Source organism: Dermacentor albipictus, chromosome 3 (genome assembly GCF_038994185.2).
Source record: "Dermacentor albipictus isolate Rhodes 1998 colony chromosome 3, USDA_Dalb.pri_finalv2, whole genome shotgun sequence".
In the NCBI taxonomy this organism is placed as follows: domain Eukaryota; kingdom Metazoa; phylum Arthropoda; class Arachnida; order Ixodida; family Ixodidae; genus Dermacentor; species Dermacentor albipictus.
The window spans coordinates 116,651,111-116,667,964 of NC_091823.1; the positions used below are offsets into that span (position 1 = coordinate 116,651,111).

The following is a 16,854-nucleotide window of genomic DNA, read 5'->3' on the forward strand; positions in this document are numbered from 1 at the left end:
TGCGATGCAAAGTAATTGCTTGTGTGTTGACAGCAACATCGTTACTGATCGCGACATTTTTCAGTCTATTTGTCTTTCCTCGCCAATCAGAAAGATGGTGAAATTACAGAGATCATATGCGACGAAGACGATTCCTGCTAATTCCTTCCAAAAGGCCATTAATGTCGCACTTAACCACCTTTGCATTCTCGAGAAATGCACGCTCCACTGCTTCGAGCTCTGCACAAACACTAAGTATAGTGACATTTGCTCAGCCTCCAGAAATTGTGCGCTTGTGACGAAGCTACGGCAAGTTGGTGGCTCTACTTGCTGGATCCCTGCCGTGGAAACTTAGCTATGTGTGTAGTCAGGGTGGTGCATAAAATTGAGTATTAATGCAGAAATGTTAAGAGCGTTTGCCCTTGGGTACCTGGGCGTCCTTGGTGACACAGATGCAGCCTGTCCCGTTTTAACTACGTCCACTGCACCAGCCAGCGTGTTTTAAGCCGGAAAGGCGCTGTACCATCGCTGGAATTCATTTATGGCTGCAGGCTAATTAGTTTCTTTTTTCGAGTGATGGAAATGTGATTGCTAAATTCCAGAGCCACGAAGGACAGTGTTGTTGATGGGAACTGAAAAAGGTGAGAAACACACAGTGAAGACGACTACTGCTGACCGGAGGCTGGTAATAGCTGCTTCGAACAATATTAACTCGAAGACACTCATGTGCAAAACTACCGAATCCGGTAGCGATTACTGCTGGTTTCTGCTATCTACAACTGATCCAGAAGAAGCACAAATGCACTTCTTTACTCTGTCACATAGTGTTGCTTGGAAGCCAGAAGCAGCTGCTGCAAAAGTATGAAGGGGCAATGTTTCGGAGAGGAAGTGACAGAGTGGCGCATCACTTGAAGAGCCCTTTGTGAGCATTTGTGAGATGCTGGCCTATGCGCCTGAAGATTGGCGTTCCTGCATTGTTTTTGGGAATGATGGTTATTTATTAAGCTGGTCATACAGCTCTAGAGTATTCGGACAGAATATACACGCTGAGATGTTTTTCTTCAAAGCGCTCAAATTCCAAAGTCAGAATAGAAAGTTAGACCATTCGCGTTTAGCTCAGTGAAAATGAAAACCAGTTCCAAAAATTTCCTCAATCAGCCACTTATTAACTGTGCCGCCTGCTTTATAACAGCCAAACTGCCTTGTGCTTTTTTCCGGTTGAAAACAACGAAAGATCTTTCACGACTACGAACAGCAACCGTCAAACAGCGAGATAGTTCGATCGTGGGGCGATGGAACTATGAACGTCACGAGTTCGAGAGCTCATGAAAACAAGGGCTCATTGAGCTCTTGCACTGACGACGCGTCAGATACTTTCGCAATCTCAAGTGCTCGGCGCTCGAGTGTTTTATTTTGATGCGACATATTTCCCGCGTGAAAAGCACCCGACCTTCGATTGCGAGTTTACGAGAGTACGTATAATTACCGAGCGTTGTTATCGCCTGCCCGTTTGCTAGAGTGCGCAGGCGCATACTGCGACCCAATGCGATTCACGCAGATATGCAACCTGCGTGTACTTGCGAAGCTTATTTCCGTCTGAGACACCTTGTGCCCATTATAACGCGCGTTGCCTTGAATTCTTTCCTAAACCTGACACGTAAAATGGTTCAGGCTTATTCCTGCCGTCAGCTTTCGTGAAGACTGACGCTAATTTTATCTATAGATCATTGTGCCATCGCAGACGTTGAAAAGCATTGGCGAAGCGCGCTGCGAGTTCGCATGATTATCGAGGACGCAACGTCAACAGGTCAACTTACCACCACGATGTTTCACCTTACTCTTTGATTTTTAGGCAAAGAAGAGCTGTTTTTATCTAAAGGAACACGAGAGGCTGGTTACTTACTCCACGTACCAAGGAGGTGTAACAAGCTATGGAGTTTCAGGTAAGTAGCATACCAGTTGGTAATAAAAATAGGCTGGTAAACGGTTATGCCTCTAAGCTATCTTCGGATCTAAGGAGAACATGTCTCATGAGTGGGAATTGTCGTATAAACGAATTTCGTTTTACCGCACTGCGAGTGAGCGCCGCTCACTTGCAGTGCGGCACACTTTCGACGCTTGTCGCCTTGGAGAGAACTGCTAAAACGTTAGAGTAATGCAGTCGTTGTAAGACGCCGCTTTAACGAAAATGTGCTCGAATAAAAATTGCTACATTTTACATGCAAGCTGGACTTCAAAGGGGAGGCGTCGATCGAATTGCTTCAAAATGCTCGATCGATGGGTTTGGTAGCCAGGATGCTCGCCCGTTTTGACCGGAAGGTTGTCAAAGTCGGTAATTGCTACTGTGACCTTGAACATGGAAACGGCATTGCTGCTGCCTTTCGCGAGCACCTAGTATTTTGGGAGCTTTCTCGGAAAGACATTAAATCGAGCAGATGGGCTGGCACTGCCCAGCAGTGTTCTTTTTCTCTCTCTCAAATATTTTCTTTTCTTTTCTTGAGTTATGCAAAGCACAAGAGGCAGGGCTGTTCAGGAACGTGTGCTAGCTGCCCCTTTTGAGCAGCTGCTTCGAAAGCTGCCCGAGCATGTCGACGTGGTCGTTATTTCTCCTACTAGAACGAGAAATAACCGAAGCAAAAACATCTTTAAGAGCCCCCCATTTGCAAACGCCTTGAGAGATCATGAGCCGTTGGCCCAAAAGTAAAAAAATAAATTGCCGACATATCTGGATTCTTGCATATATTTCCAGATCGCGCATGGCTTTTCGAAGCAGCAGCTGCAAAAACCATACCGGTCTCTTTGAGAAATATAGGAGCTTACTGCCGAGCCAGACTGACGCGCCATGGCTGCTTTCGTACCGGCTGTTCAAACGCACTGCGAGAGAGTCGGTACTTGCAGGCGCTCGCTCGCAAAACACGGTCGACTGATAAATTATATTCGACGGCGTTTTCGCCATCGGAGCACCCAGCCAATACTTTTCAGGCTCGTTTTTCATCCTGCGACGCTGTGCACATAGCTGCTCGGCAGAGGCGTGACGGCCTCGAACGCGGTGTGTGCGATGTCCACTTTCCCTCGTACGTGTGCACTCGTGCCTTTCGCGTACTTCGACTTACCTGCGTGTGTACGGCTAGCTGGTCGCATCCAAGGTGTACTTTAGGAGCACGCTTGAGGTGTGCTTATGTGCGTATCGTCACAGCAGTTGCAGCACCTGAGACAACAGCAACATGACGAGACAGCGATATTTTTACCAATATAGGCCACGAACTGTTCTTTTCGAAATAAAATTACTGTCGATTATTCATTCATTCATTCATTCATTCATTCATTCATTCATTCATTCATTCATTCATTCATTCATTCATTCATTCATTCATTCATTCATTCATTCATTGTTTGTATCGAACATTGCTTTTCTTGCGGATGCACAACTTTCATCTCGGTAAAAGTGAAGCCCGATTGCTCTGGTTTATGGCACCACAGTGGTGTCTCACTATAAAGACCCGGCCGACCATAGGACCAAATCACAAGGAACGATTTGCTGAAGGATTTTTGGCGTCGGCCGGCTTCCGTGCGTTGCGAACCACTTCGGGCGCTGGTGCTTTGGTTTGGCAAGGACAGACTTCGGCGTCGAGTGAGCGTCGTCTCCAGCGTCGCATTATTCTTGGCGACGCCATCTGATGCCGGCCACCGCCGACTGCAAGAATAGCTCAAAAATGTGTTCCTTGTGGCTGGGGTAGGACTCTATGAACATAGAGTCCTACCCCAGCCCTGCCCTCTCTTCTTTTTTTCTATGTATCCCCCTTCCTCTTCCCCAAGGCGCTGAGCCGCGCTCCCTAAAGGGTTGCAGAAAAGAGTGCCTCTTCCTGTTGACAATCTCGCTCTCTGGTTGGGGCTTACGGCGCTTACGTTAGCTTGCGTTGCTATGAGGCTCGACACCTACATATCGCAATAGAAAAAAAAAAAAAACGTCGGGGAAGTGGGTTCATATTCGTAATTGAAGTTGAGAGCAGGAGGAAGGGTTTAGGACAAGATAGAAAACGGGACGAACGCTCACTCAAAACCAAAGTTTATTAAGAAAATAGGTGATGTAGATTGACGTCAGGACGAGACCTGGCATAAAACAAAGGCTACGACACTCAATCTAACCGAGTCACCTAGTACTAGATTGCCCCGAACATGTACCAGAGCACGCGTGAACACGTTACAGTCGACGTACGGACAGATATTGCACCTCTTTCTCCTATAGCGTGAATGATTTTTGACAGATATACAGATTACTGCGCGCGATGTGTTATGTTAATGTTAACATGTTATGTTATGTGTTAACATGTATTATGTTATGCCTCTATCGCACGCTTTGCGGCCTCGTGCCTATAGATAGGCTTTTTACGAAACTGATGAATGGGACACGTGTGGCTGTGAGGCCCATGTGGGCAAGAAGTCGCGAGGCTTGTGATATAGGCCTCACACAGACGCACGCACGCATAGGCACGCACCTGTTCTAATCGACGCACGTGCCGTAGTCTTCTTATCACGACTGCGGTGGTAGCAGCAACGCATCCCTCTGCCAGGAACTCACATACACGTACCTTAGCGCGAACAAAGAGCTGAGGTCATCAATATGTGTACGTTCCACTTGACGAGCCGTTTCTTGGTTTCTCGGTCCAAGGTTGCTCTCATCCCGCAGCACGTGGTCTCACCGCCGCTGTTATCTCTACCCTGGCGTGAGCATCCCTCCTGGCACTCGGATATCGTTGATTCTGTATGCGTCATCAGCGGTGAGACATCCGATAGTGGCGAAGGCCCTGCTATTTCGTGCCTTCCGCGTGATTCCAACGCAGAATAGTTTCATGTTACAGGTCAGCGGAGCGATATCTAGTAATCAAGATGCGCTGGGTCGACGATGCTGTGTTTTCCACCTGAGATGCGCTTTTGTCCGTAGAGCTTGTGGAAAGTCAATGGGCAAATTCTATAATAAACCAGCCTGGGTCCACTGAGCTCGTGTTGGGTAGTGATACATGGGTTGAGGGCACATGGTGAAATTCTACGTGCCCGAACGGGAGCACGACAATGAGGGCCACTGCGCCTTTCATTTGAAACATGATTACAATGCAGGTTTAAGTTTATTATTCAGTTTGGCCCGTCTGTTGTGTGCACAACCTCCAGCCATTGTGGGACCAGCACCATCTTTTCTCTAAACAAGGCATCCTGCTACTTGTGCTCTTTGTTCTGCGGACCATGTATATGAGAAAAGCACCAAACCAATACATGCTACCAGTCTGCTGTATTCGGTGCAATAACCCTACTGCCATGTCCTGCTCAAGGCAAACATAGAGCTTGCATTAAAAAATTCGATGACCCGCCGCGGTGGCCTAGTGGGTTTAGTGTTGCACTACTAAGAGCGTGGGCACGTATTCAAATTCCGGCTGTGCTGGCCGCATTTCGACGGAGGTGAAATGCAAAAACGTGCGTGTACCGTGCATTATGTGCGCGTTAAAGATTCTTGGGTGGTCAAAATAATCCGGGGTCCCCCATCACGGCTTGCCTCATAATCATATCGTGGTTTTGGAAGGTAAAGCCCCCGTACTGAAGAGTCTGATGCGGTCATGACGAAGTCCAAAGAACGGAATTTCGAGCGAAAAGTGGCACAATTGCAAAGGTATTCAAACTGCCACCATCCACAAGAAACGCCCTCAAGCGCACCATAACGAAAGGCTAGATTACATGAAAATGTATCAGGCATGGGGTCAGCGGGAATGAAAGAAACCATCCAACCTGAAAGGAAAGAAAATTATTCTTCACGTTCGCACAGTGGCTATAGCATTCTGGTGCTCAACATGAGGCTGCTGGCTCGATCGCCAGCTACGGCGGCTGCGTTTAGTAGGGGGCGAAAAGCGGTAACGCGCGTGTACAGTGCTGTGAATGCACGTTAAAGAAACTCACGTGGTAAAAATGAACTCGGAGTTATGAACTACGGCGAGTTGCATGACCAGTACGTTGAAACCAATGAATAGACCCACTTCGCAATGCCACTGCGGTATGTGTTAAAAGCAAAGAAGAAATACCCTTTAGTGTGAGAAGTTCGCAGTCTCACAAAACTCACACTTCCTTGCCACAGCGTTCGCGAGTCGTTCCTCGCTTGGTTACGGAGCTTCCGCTTCAAGCCGCCTAATTATAGGCGTGCCCGTAGCGGAAATGCCCTCTTCGCCAATTAATCAGCGTTGTATTGGCTTTGTTCCAACTATGAACTCTGTCGCTGGTGATTCACCAATGGCTTCCTCGTTATAGTGCGTTACGTACGTGCAACGCCTTGATGCTGTCATAATAGCGTTTCAAAATGAAAACGAATAAAAAATTCAAGGTTAATACTGCCGGCTAACAAGTACTATATCGCCGTGATTCCTAAGCTCTCGACCGAGCAATGTTTATAACTATTCTCATCTGCCCCTTGCACTCAAATGAGACACACTACCATTGTCATTGGTATGCGTTATCGATTCTTGGAGCGCCTTAATGACTATCGTCACACTTTCAGAATGGCACTTTGTCTCTGAATGCTCGTGCATATTTTTTTTGTTGTTTTGTGCTTACATTATCAACCTTCCAGCCTGGGTCCAGTTTGGCTGGCAGTATTTTGTAAATAAACTAATGCAAAATAACATGTCCGCGATTTTGTGCTGCTATAGCAATGGCAAAGATCAGCACCCGCTTTTATAGAACTACTCTTTGTAGGTGCCACCGCTGATTTGCCTTTACCTCAGCGATGGTCCCGGCATGCACGCCGATCGCAACCAGAGAGGACTTGAGCCTGGACGCCTGCCAGCGACGAAATGGTTTCTCGCAAAACAAGTTATCTGAATGTGACTCCCACATTGTGGCGAAAACTGGTAGTAATAGCTCGTGATTACAGGCGCATAAATGCCGCCTAATGCGATGATGAACGTTGATGTTTCGAAAGGCACGGCGTTCAGAAAAAGACAACTGTGCAACTAGTTATAACAGGCTAAAAAAAAAGATATGGGGTTTTACGTGCCAAAACGAACTGATTATGAGGCAGGCTGTAGTGGGGACCACGGAGTAATTTCGGCCACCTGGGATTCTTTTACGTGAACCTAAATCTTAGTACACGGGTGTTTTCGCATTTCACCCCCATCAAAATGCGGCCGCCGTGGCCGGGATCGCATCCCGCGACCTCGTGCTTAGCACCCAAACACCATAACCACAAAGCAGCCACGGCTGGTAAGAATAGATACAAAGTCAACAAAAAGTCAGCTGCCAAATCTCACCAAGGTCAAGGTTTTATCCGTAACCAAAACGGGCACGATCACATGACGTCCCTTTTTGCTTAGTGACATGGATATTTTACGTTCATGCGAGCGCAACTGACACCCCCGAGTGCATTATGAACCAGCGAAAAGGTTGCTGAATGAATGATGTGGGCCAATTTGGGGGTAAGCCGTTTGATTGACAATTGCTCCTGTTCTGGATGCACAGAACCCGTCGTGGTTGCTCAGTGGCTATGGTGTTGGGCTGCTGAGCAAGAGGTCGTGGGACCGAATACCGGCCACGGCAGCCGAATTTCAATGGAGGCGAAAACACCCGCGTACTTAGATTTAGGTGCGCGTTGAAGTACCCCAGGCGGTCAAAATTTCCGGAGTCCTGCACTACGGCGTGTCTCATAACCAAAAATTGGTTTTGGCACGTAAAACCCCATCATTTACTTTTTTTTTGAGGTGCACAGAGGAGAGGAACCTTGTCTAGAACATACCGATAGGGCTCCGCCGAGCAAGTTAGTGCCGTCTAATGTTAGGCGCTCGGTTCGAGATAGGTGTACACCGCGCGTGCGCGGCAAAAAGAGTCAAGTGTCCGCTCGTGGGTTTCTGGTTCCAGTTCCCGCCTCGTGCGTTCGCTTCCCGCCGCCAGGGCCACGCTGCATGTCTATGTGGCGTTAATACGGCGTTCGCACGGCGGCTAGTGCAGCGCCATGTTTTACACGTTCAACCAGATGGACAAGCAAGCAAGTGCGAGTGATAGCGAGTGACCATGCGTTCTTGTATACGCACCATGCTAACCGGCCGTGTTGTCTGTTTGCTTGCCTTTGTACTGCGTGCTTGCAACGACGGATGACATCTTGTATCTATAAAGAACGGCGAACTTGCCAGCTCCGCAGAAACGCGCGGTCACCCATCAACATTCGCTCTTATTTGCCTGTCCGCCTCGCGACACGCGTGAAACAGTGCAGCATGGCACTGCATGCTCTGGCCGCCGTGGCAACGCCATGTTAAAACCACATAGGCGCGTAGCGCGGCCCTTGCGGCGGGAAGCGAATGCCGAAGCTGGGAACTAGAACAAGACAAGGAAGCGATGAGCAGGCACCCGGCTCTCTTTACCATGCATGCGCAGTACGCATCTATCTCGAACCCAGCGGCTAACGTTAGACGGCGCTGCCTTGCTCCGCTGAGCCCTGGCGGCGTGGTCTAGACAAGGCTGCTCACCTCTTTACTTTTAGTTACGTACAGTGGTGAAATTCCTCGACGTTCTTTTTTTATTCAGGGCTAAAACATTGAATGACAGGTGCTTGCAAGGAACCTTTATGCATTCACTATTCAAAAACAGGTCCGTAATAGCTCGAATAGATGCAGGTTCTGTCATGTACTACGGACATTTTTTTTGCTGATTATTTTTTGAGACATGACAAGCGACCGACACTATCAGAAGGGTGCAATTGCAACTGTCGGAGCAAAACATCGCATTAACAAATGCGCGAATGAATGAAAGAAAGGATATTTCGAATAAAGAATGGATCAATATAGCGCTTAATGAAAATGACAGGGGCTCATAGACACCACGCATATCTTGCACGCTATGTTCGGTTACCTCAGTTGAGGCAAGGAGCGTCTTTCGATGGCTCTCATGTAGCCCACTTCCGAGTCCTTATCATTTGTGGACAGCAGTGTCCTGCTTCGATGGTGGGCTTACCACAGATAACTTCCGCTGTTTTCCACAGCCATTCTTATTCCGTATCTACGTAGGATGCATTTGCTTTTATTTAGTCGACAATGATGCGATGTTGCGATATGCGGCGCCTGGTCGTCGATGGTTCCCCATTCAGAGCCCTAAAATATATTTGTGCTCTCAGGGCAAAGTCAATGGCTGTAGCTCGTCCTTTGTCCCTCTGACGTCCTTTGTACTGCACTTACACTATCTCAAGGTCATCCAGTAGAACAGTGCTCTCACCTCATGATAAGTGTCAATAAACCCAACAGGCTAATGTCCTCTACCGTCTCTAGAGCATTAGTTCCAGCCCAATGGGTGATGAAGGGTAATTAATGGCTAAATGCAGTGGTTAGGTCTGTAGAAAAAATTGGTGACATGCTGTTTTCCTTCTTTTTCTCTGACATTCCTTCATCCAAAAAAGCTGCACATGGTCAGGCGAGATTATTTTGGAGGAAACCTTCCTCTCGGCAGGTTGATTCCTGGCTTCTTGTTGAAACTCACATGAAAGGCGGAGATGCTCTCTTAGGGCAAACCTGTTAAGCTCTCTCATCGAAATTTTTTACGTTTACGATAGAAAGAAACCAAATTATACTTACAAATCAATGTGAAATCTTCTAAGCAGACAGGGGTCCTTCAAAATGGTGCATAAATTGCAAAATTTCAAGGTACTTAACACGATATTTTTCACTTGAATATCCGGGCTTTCTACTCAGTAACACTACAACTCAAGGAACAAAGTTATTGGGGTTCAATTCTGGCAGCTGCTGCCACCTGAGGATAGACATTCTGTGAGTAAAATGTTCAGAAACATTTCAGGTTGTCTGAATGTATGAATTCAATGCCTTCCGCGAAGAGCTGACAGCAACTGACATACGTGCGCCGGCGCGCTTCTTATCTGCGCTGTGTTCAAGGTTAGGCGCACATGTGTCCACCGGTGTTTCGTATGCCTGGACTGTAGTACGTAAACTGTGGTGCCCAACCTTGTTCTGAGATGTAACGACACCACAGATCTTAGTCATATGCTCTGGCACTGCTCCGTGTTAGCGGCGACGAAGAGAACACCGAAGAGTGGTGTTAGGGTTGGCGTCTGGCACCATGTGCAGAAAGGAATTTCATCCGACCATCTTCGTCGAAATGAGGCGTGACTTCTCCTGCGATCATTGGCGTCCCGCACCACGTGTAGAAAGGACTTTTCTCTCACGCGACCTTATTCGTCGAAATGAGGCGTGACTGCTCCTGCGATGATTGGCGTCCCGCACCCCGTGCAGAAAGGAACTTTCTCTCACCCGACCTTCTTCCACCAGGCCTCGTCGAAATGAAACGTGACTTCCGAATTCACCATGACCATTTCGAGTGTCTGCCGGTCTGGCGGAAGTCCCGCAGTGTACAGGCCTCTTTTGTGTGTGTGTGTGCGCGAGTTCAGAGAGACCCTTTCCTCGAAGAAACTACAGGAGAACTTCCATGAACCCGCAACGTGCAGGAGATGGACAGGCGTCTACGATTCCAGGAGGCGGGACGACCTCCTCCTTGCAGCAGACTCGGTATAACCAGAGGAGGAGGGGCCCTCTTTCTGTGCCGGTCACGTGACGTCGACGGAATCAAGACCCGTCCGGCGATTGTAGAGAGCCTATTTAAGGGGCTCCGAAATGTACTTTTGAGCACTTCATTCTCTTCTCTTCATATTTCATCAACCTTTGAATAAACCGTGCAAGTTTCGCACTAGAATTCGTCTCATCCTTGCTTGGTCGCCATGGTCGACTGGATGCCTGCAGCCCGCCGACAATGCCACGCTACCCAAGAAGTAACGTCGGTCGAGCTTCGGTAGGCAGGCGCCGCTACTACTCGGCAGCAGTACGATACGCTACCCTGGAGTACGCGACAGCGGTGAGACGCAGCTCTACACAGTCTCCAATTAGGACAGCTGTCCAACGGACACGCGAAGTGGCCCTAAGTCTAGGCTTCTCAGTCCCAACGGGGGAGCGGCCCGCTTCAAGCTAGGAAAATAGCACGACCTAATGGACCTCAATAAAGATTATTCCATCCATCCATAGTGCATATGAGGAGCTTAATGCTTTAATATTCTGATCTTCGTTTATTTAGAGCTCTTTGTTTCTCATATTTATTTATTTACTGCCATTTGGGTGTAGCGAGAGGTACGGGGCCGATACCCCGCACCTCCACCAAAATGTTGCAAGAAGAAAGCAGGCCCACGAGTGTAAAATAATGCATATTTACAACTGATGTATATGGCGTTCAGGCAACCGATAGACTTTGTCTTGCTCTAGTCCGATTCAACTTCTTTCTTCCCTTCACCGTAACAATATTGTTCATTCTGAGATAGTCAGCGCCTCAGTGGCCTAGCTTTACAGGTTTACGTGCTAAAAAAAAACTGTAGATGCGTAATAACTGTGCACTGAAGGCCTTCAAGTTGACGCTGAGCATTGTTATTGTTGGCGTTTTCCCAGGAATCATGTTTGGCGAGTGGAAGGGAAGTTACACTTCAGGCTTTTCGTCTCACAAGAAACATGCACAAGAGAGGGCATATGTACTTAAATTGAGTTTCAGGCTGCCAGATTCTGGCTTATCTTGTGCGCCGATACGATCAAGGACGAACTTGACGTCCTGTCAAAACGCAATGCGAATAACGCATGCCTCTTGATCACGCATTGTTTCGTTATCACCTTGCACACAAGAACCGCTGATGCATGCTAAAGAAGGGAAGCTTGTCCAACAGGAGTTTGGGTCGTGACTCTCCGGCGCCTTGCTTATCGCTTTTTTATCGCCTCTTGCGTTATTTCGACCACCTCACGAGCACTGTTCGCTTACAAAGCGTGGGTTTGAGGTATCAGGCGTGAGCACTGCTCCTCCATCAGGCCCACGGAACATCCTGACAAAACCAAAAGTGCTTGCGATAGATGTAAAGCTGCCGAAAGGCCGTCACGATGGACTTAGACCATGGGATTGAGAGTCAACATGCGAACAATGGGTTGAGGTATATAGGGTGTCCCAGGTAATTTGAGCCGAATAATAAAGATATCCAAATGCCAAGTAGCTGGACAGACCCAAGATAATGTTGTTTGTCGTCGTTTCGAGATTCTCTGAAGTTTTTTGCATTCCGCTTAATTAAGTAATTAGTCTCAATTTTTAATTACCTAATACAATTCTCAAATATTGTGCTTAGCTGAAATGTGTCAATGAGAAAATTGTGGAGCAACATGGGCAACTCCCGATGCCGATTGCCGTTTCCCATTACGTGTTGCATGAAAGTGTTTATCCAAGCATGAAAGAAGTCCGCGGATATAGGCAGGTTGCGAACGTAGTTCCCGCGCCTACAAGGGCGCCCCTCGCGGCGGCGAGCGCGGAACCGGCGGGATAAGACCGGCCCGCTTGCGTTCGGAAAGCCTGTCTGCGCACTGTTTCGCGCGTAGCTGTTGCCTTTTCTGAGCAATGGCGAAGTGCAACACTAGCTGTTGCGTAGTGGGCTGCAACAGCACGTACACCAAATCACGAGGAACAAAGTTTTACAGGTTTTCAAGCCGACCGTATGAAGCAGAATGGCGTCAACACTGGATAGCGCTCGTCCGACGGCATAAGCCGTTTTATGTTCCGGCGTTATGCCAAGCGCGTTAACGCTGAATTCTTTGCTTTTGCAGCAATGATGGCAGCAACGGGACACCTGCATTGCGTACTAGGATATACAGCAAACAAAGTAGTTTGTTCCCACACTGTACCGCAGTAAAGCAGTGGAACTCTTTCCCAATCCTCTCCCATTCAAGGAGCGCTAGGGCTTGCTCAGAGGTTTGAGGAGAAGTTGCAGCTGTTTGAGCTGGCATACACCCTTCTGCGCCCAGCATATCAACTAAGGGGCAGTTGAGATCACCAAAATTTTTGACGGCGTGGTTTATTGGAACCTCCTTTGCACGCACTGGAAAATCGCAACATAAAAGTATCGCACTTCCAGTATCTTGGGCGAAAATATTTCCCCAACGTATTCTAACACAACTGGTAAGGTCCTCCCCTTTTTTTGTATTTGGGGAGAGCAACGTTAGAATACTTCGGGTATGTCTTACGAGTCGTTCGTACGCCCCACGTTCTTGGATGAAATATTTTCGATTCGTATTTGCCGTCCTGTATGTACAGGGAAACTGCCGCGGCATCCTTGCACTTCCCTGCGATGCCAGCGCGGCAATCGCAGCTCCCCGCTAGGATTTGTCTGCGTTCGCCGATCTTCAAGAATCAACGTCGCCTATAATTTCATGCGTCCGCACCGTAGAAAACGAAGTAACTTACGCTGAGCTTCACGCATCTCGCTGGTGCGTTATTTTTTGTTTGCGGAATACACCTAGCAGTCACTGCCGATCAGTGCGAGTTTAACACTTCCCTCACGTCGTAGAAGTGCCCCCTTCAAATAGACGACTTCCTTTCTCGAAATTCTTTTCACGAAAAAAGCTGTGGAGATCTTGTAATTCCCCAAACCCGGTTAAAATTAATATCTGCACGCTGTTTCGCACCATCACTACCGTTTGACAGGGCACCAAACACGCAGCGCGGGCTGCTGACGCCGCGAGTAATCCTACCACATTCGCGCAACTATTCGTCAGGTGGCGCTAGGGGTCGGAAAGACAGGGCGCCGCCTAGCACTTGCAACGTGCCCATAGGCGAAGTGCCTCGAACGGCCAGTCACGCGGCAATTTTACTTGTGTTCGCGGGCTTCTCACTGTAAGTTGATGGAACCTATATAAGAAGCGTGCCTTTGGTGACGCAGCTAATTAACTGCTACAAAACTGCCGATCTTGAGCACCACGTTTCGCAGCCCAGAGATTACCTGCCTGCCAGGCGACATGGCAAGACGCGAAGACCCGCACCACGTGACAAACACTGCCAAAATTTGGACAGCCTCCTGAATCGGCTCACTTTACTCGGCGAGACGTCGACCGAGCTAAAGTCCCTTAAGCTTCGTAAAGTAGTGCCACGCTTTGAAGAATGCCTCCTCCTCCTCGCGCGCTCTGGCCGAGGCTGACACCGCGTCGCTATTGGTCTAATAGCATCGCGTGGGCCCTCGTGCCGTGCATCAGCGCCATGTTTGCTCGAGAAGCGTCTACGGAGTGGCGAGGAGCTCATGTTGGCGCCGTTGCTACGCTCGAGCAATGTAGGTGGCGCCACGGTCGAGGAGGGTGCGTGAAAGAGAGGAGACATTAGGAAGGAAGGCGGAGGAGGAGAGTGTCGCTACTTTACGAAGTTTAAGGGGTTTTAGACCGAGCGGACGCGCCACACCTTCTGGTGAAGGAAACGGAAACGTCGCTTTTAATAAAAGATTCATGCACTTAGAAGCGTGCATTTCTCGCACTGAGGTTATCGAGATGCCGTTTGTTGTTTCTTGGCGTAATTTCGCAGTGAACAGAACCGGCAACGGGTACATCTGTTGAGGCATCAGAGATGGCTTTATAGTAATCGGGTGCGTTATACGAGTGCTGTCCTCTGCGTGAGCTAATTGGCAGGACATCTGCAGCCGCACCCCGCAGTAGCCACGGCCTCAGCAAAATCCCGCAGGTCCGCAAGGAAATCCTCGGTTTAAATATGGTGAACATTGGGGACAAGAGCTACCAAGAGGAAGCCTAGTCAAGTTTTCGGACCTAATAGGAGGCCTGAAAACTTGACCGGACCTTTCGAGTGGCGCAAATAATGAGAACAAGAGCAGCGCAGATCGGCTTTGCCTGTTTAGGATTTGGGTTGGAAAGCGCGCAAACGCGGCATCGAATGTTTGCCTGAGGACCGCCGTGTCACCGACTTAATGCCGTATAGCTCTGGGCATGGCCTAACGACACAGACACAAACACACGAACACACACGCGCACACACGCACACAAACAAACAAACACACACCACAGACACAAAGATTTATGTTAACTTTGCGTTCCTTGTTGCAGCCTTTCAGTTTGAGGTTGGAGGTGGCTAATAAATTGCGCGAGCTCCCACTCACATTCCCGAATGATGGTAATTTTCATGGTTCTGCGCGGTCGGTAGACGTTAAAAGCAAGTTTGAAGGCAGCTGTCAATGCAGAGCTTGGCAGAAAATCACTGAGTACACTGTGGCTCATAATAAGAGCCTAGAACGCCTAAGTGTTGGGAGAGAACATTTTACAGGCATAAACTACGCCTTGCTAAATGTGCTTCCTTGGTGTGGGACCCGACCACTAAAGTCCTCATTAATAAATTGGAGTCAATACAAAATTGATCCATCCGCTTGTGACTAATTCTTATAGTTACGAAGCCTGCGTTAGCAACTTAAGGCGCCCTGTGCCATGGAACACCCTGAAACTTCGACGCACCTTTTCTACGTGTTAACTCTTAAATCAGGTTTCCGCTTTCGAGATGGCGATTGATCGGTATTGGTACCTTCAGCCCGCCCCCCCCCCCCCCCGTACATATTTAGAAGGGACAACAACAACAACAACAAAATACGACGAGAGTATTCATGCCGCATATCTACATTTCAGGCGCCATTTTTATCCCTAGACGATTGCGGAGTCGAACGCCCTATGTGATGTTGTGTCCGCGCCTAGTGATATGTTTGCGGTTGTGCTCTGGCAGCATTTATGAACAGCTCATCAAGAATTGTAACTACCTACGTTGATTGTTCGTATACCGCTGCAATCGCGCTATGCATTGTATGTAATGTAGATTTCTGTGCCTACCCATAAGCGTCATTCATGTGTGTTTGTCCTTTTTTTATAATTTGCGACTCTGCTTTGCTTTGTGCTTTTTCCAGTCCAAACACCGCCTACAACAATGCCTCAGGGCAAATGCAGGTAAATAAAAAAACAAATAAATAAATAAATGACCGACATCTGCATCAAACTCCGAACAGCGCGACTGGTCTCCCGTTCGTTAAAGTTGTGCTCGTGTTTGGGCATTCTTGAGTTCGCTGGACCTAACTTACTTAAAGACCTTGCAGCGTAAATATAATCGCTTATTACCGCTTTAAAAGTAAATAATTTCACAACATTCAGAACTTCGCATGTACCCATTGTACCACGAATATGCTATGGACATCCCGATTAGACATTCAAGTCATGGTTAAGACGTCCAGTAGATAACATGACGGGGTGGGTATATCTCTCTTGCCAAACAGTGCTGTGCACATTTCTTGCAATGACGAAACGTTTGGGCAACTTGTTAAACTTCTGCTTATTTACACGCGGTCGGATGCTAGTATGGTGGTGACATCGAGGGCAAAATTGTGACTGGTGTTGCAGGAGTCGCGGGGTGCGGTAGAGCGGAACTTAGCGTCACAAGTTGGCGGCTGTACGTAAGTATATTTATTCATTTGTGTGTTTTACTAATTGTAACAACGCGTCATTATTTCGCATTATTCGCGGCGCCTCCAGGACGCCAAAGCACAACAGCCACATCAAAGCTAGAACCGAGACTGGTGCGTGGGTTGGGGCTCGCCGAGGCCTGCGCGTGCCAGGGTGTATAAGATCGGCCGTCCGCGATAGCCGACAGCCAAATTTTCATGCGAACACTCCCTGGCACGCTTCGGCCTCCGCGGCCCCAACCCACGGACCACCCTGCTTCCAGCTTTGAGCCCCCGATAGCCCTTGGGTGCCCCGGAAATCTTGCGCCGTCACCTTTATTATAATCTCAGCGTAAGGCTCGAATAACTTTTGTAGGAATTTGTACCACGATCGGAGCACTTGCTGCACGTGATAGTTGACTAGCCGCGCTGTTGAACGTTCCCACTCGGTTTTATTTCTTTTTTTCTTTTTTACACTGCTATATTGTCCGTGCTAAACAATGCTGTGCATGTGCGTTTATAAGAATAACGAAACTTTTGGGCGGCGAATGGTTAAACTGCTGCTTATTTACACGTTTGAT

At 48.3% G+C, this 16,854-nt stretch overlaps 1 long non-coding RNA gene across 1 annotated transcript in view; it reads left to right on the plus strand.

Annotated features, from left to right (window-relative positions):
- The first annotated feature begins 1,833 nt into the window (after positions 1-1,833).
- The window catches only part of LOC139057892 (uncharacterized), a 69,113-nt gene continuing 54,092 nt past the window's right edge, over positions 1,834-16,854 (plus strand). The window contains exons 1-2 of the long non-coding RNA XR_011513072.1: positions 1,834-1,922; positions 16,233-16,285. This is a non-coding gene — a long non-coding RNA (uncharacterized lncRNA). The remainder of the gene's footprint in view (positions 1,923-16,232; positions 16,286-16,854) is intronic.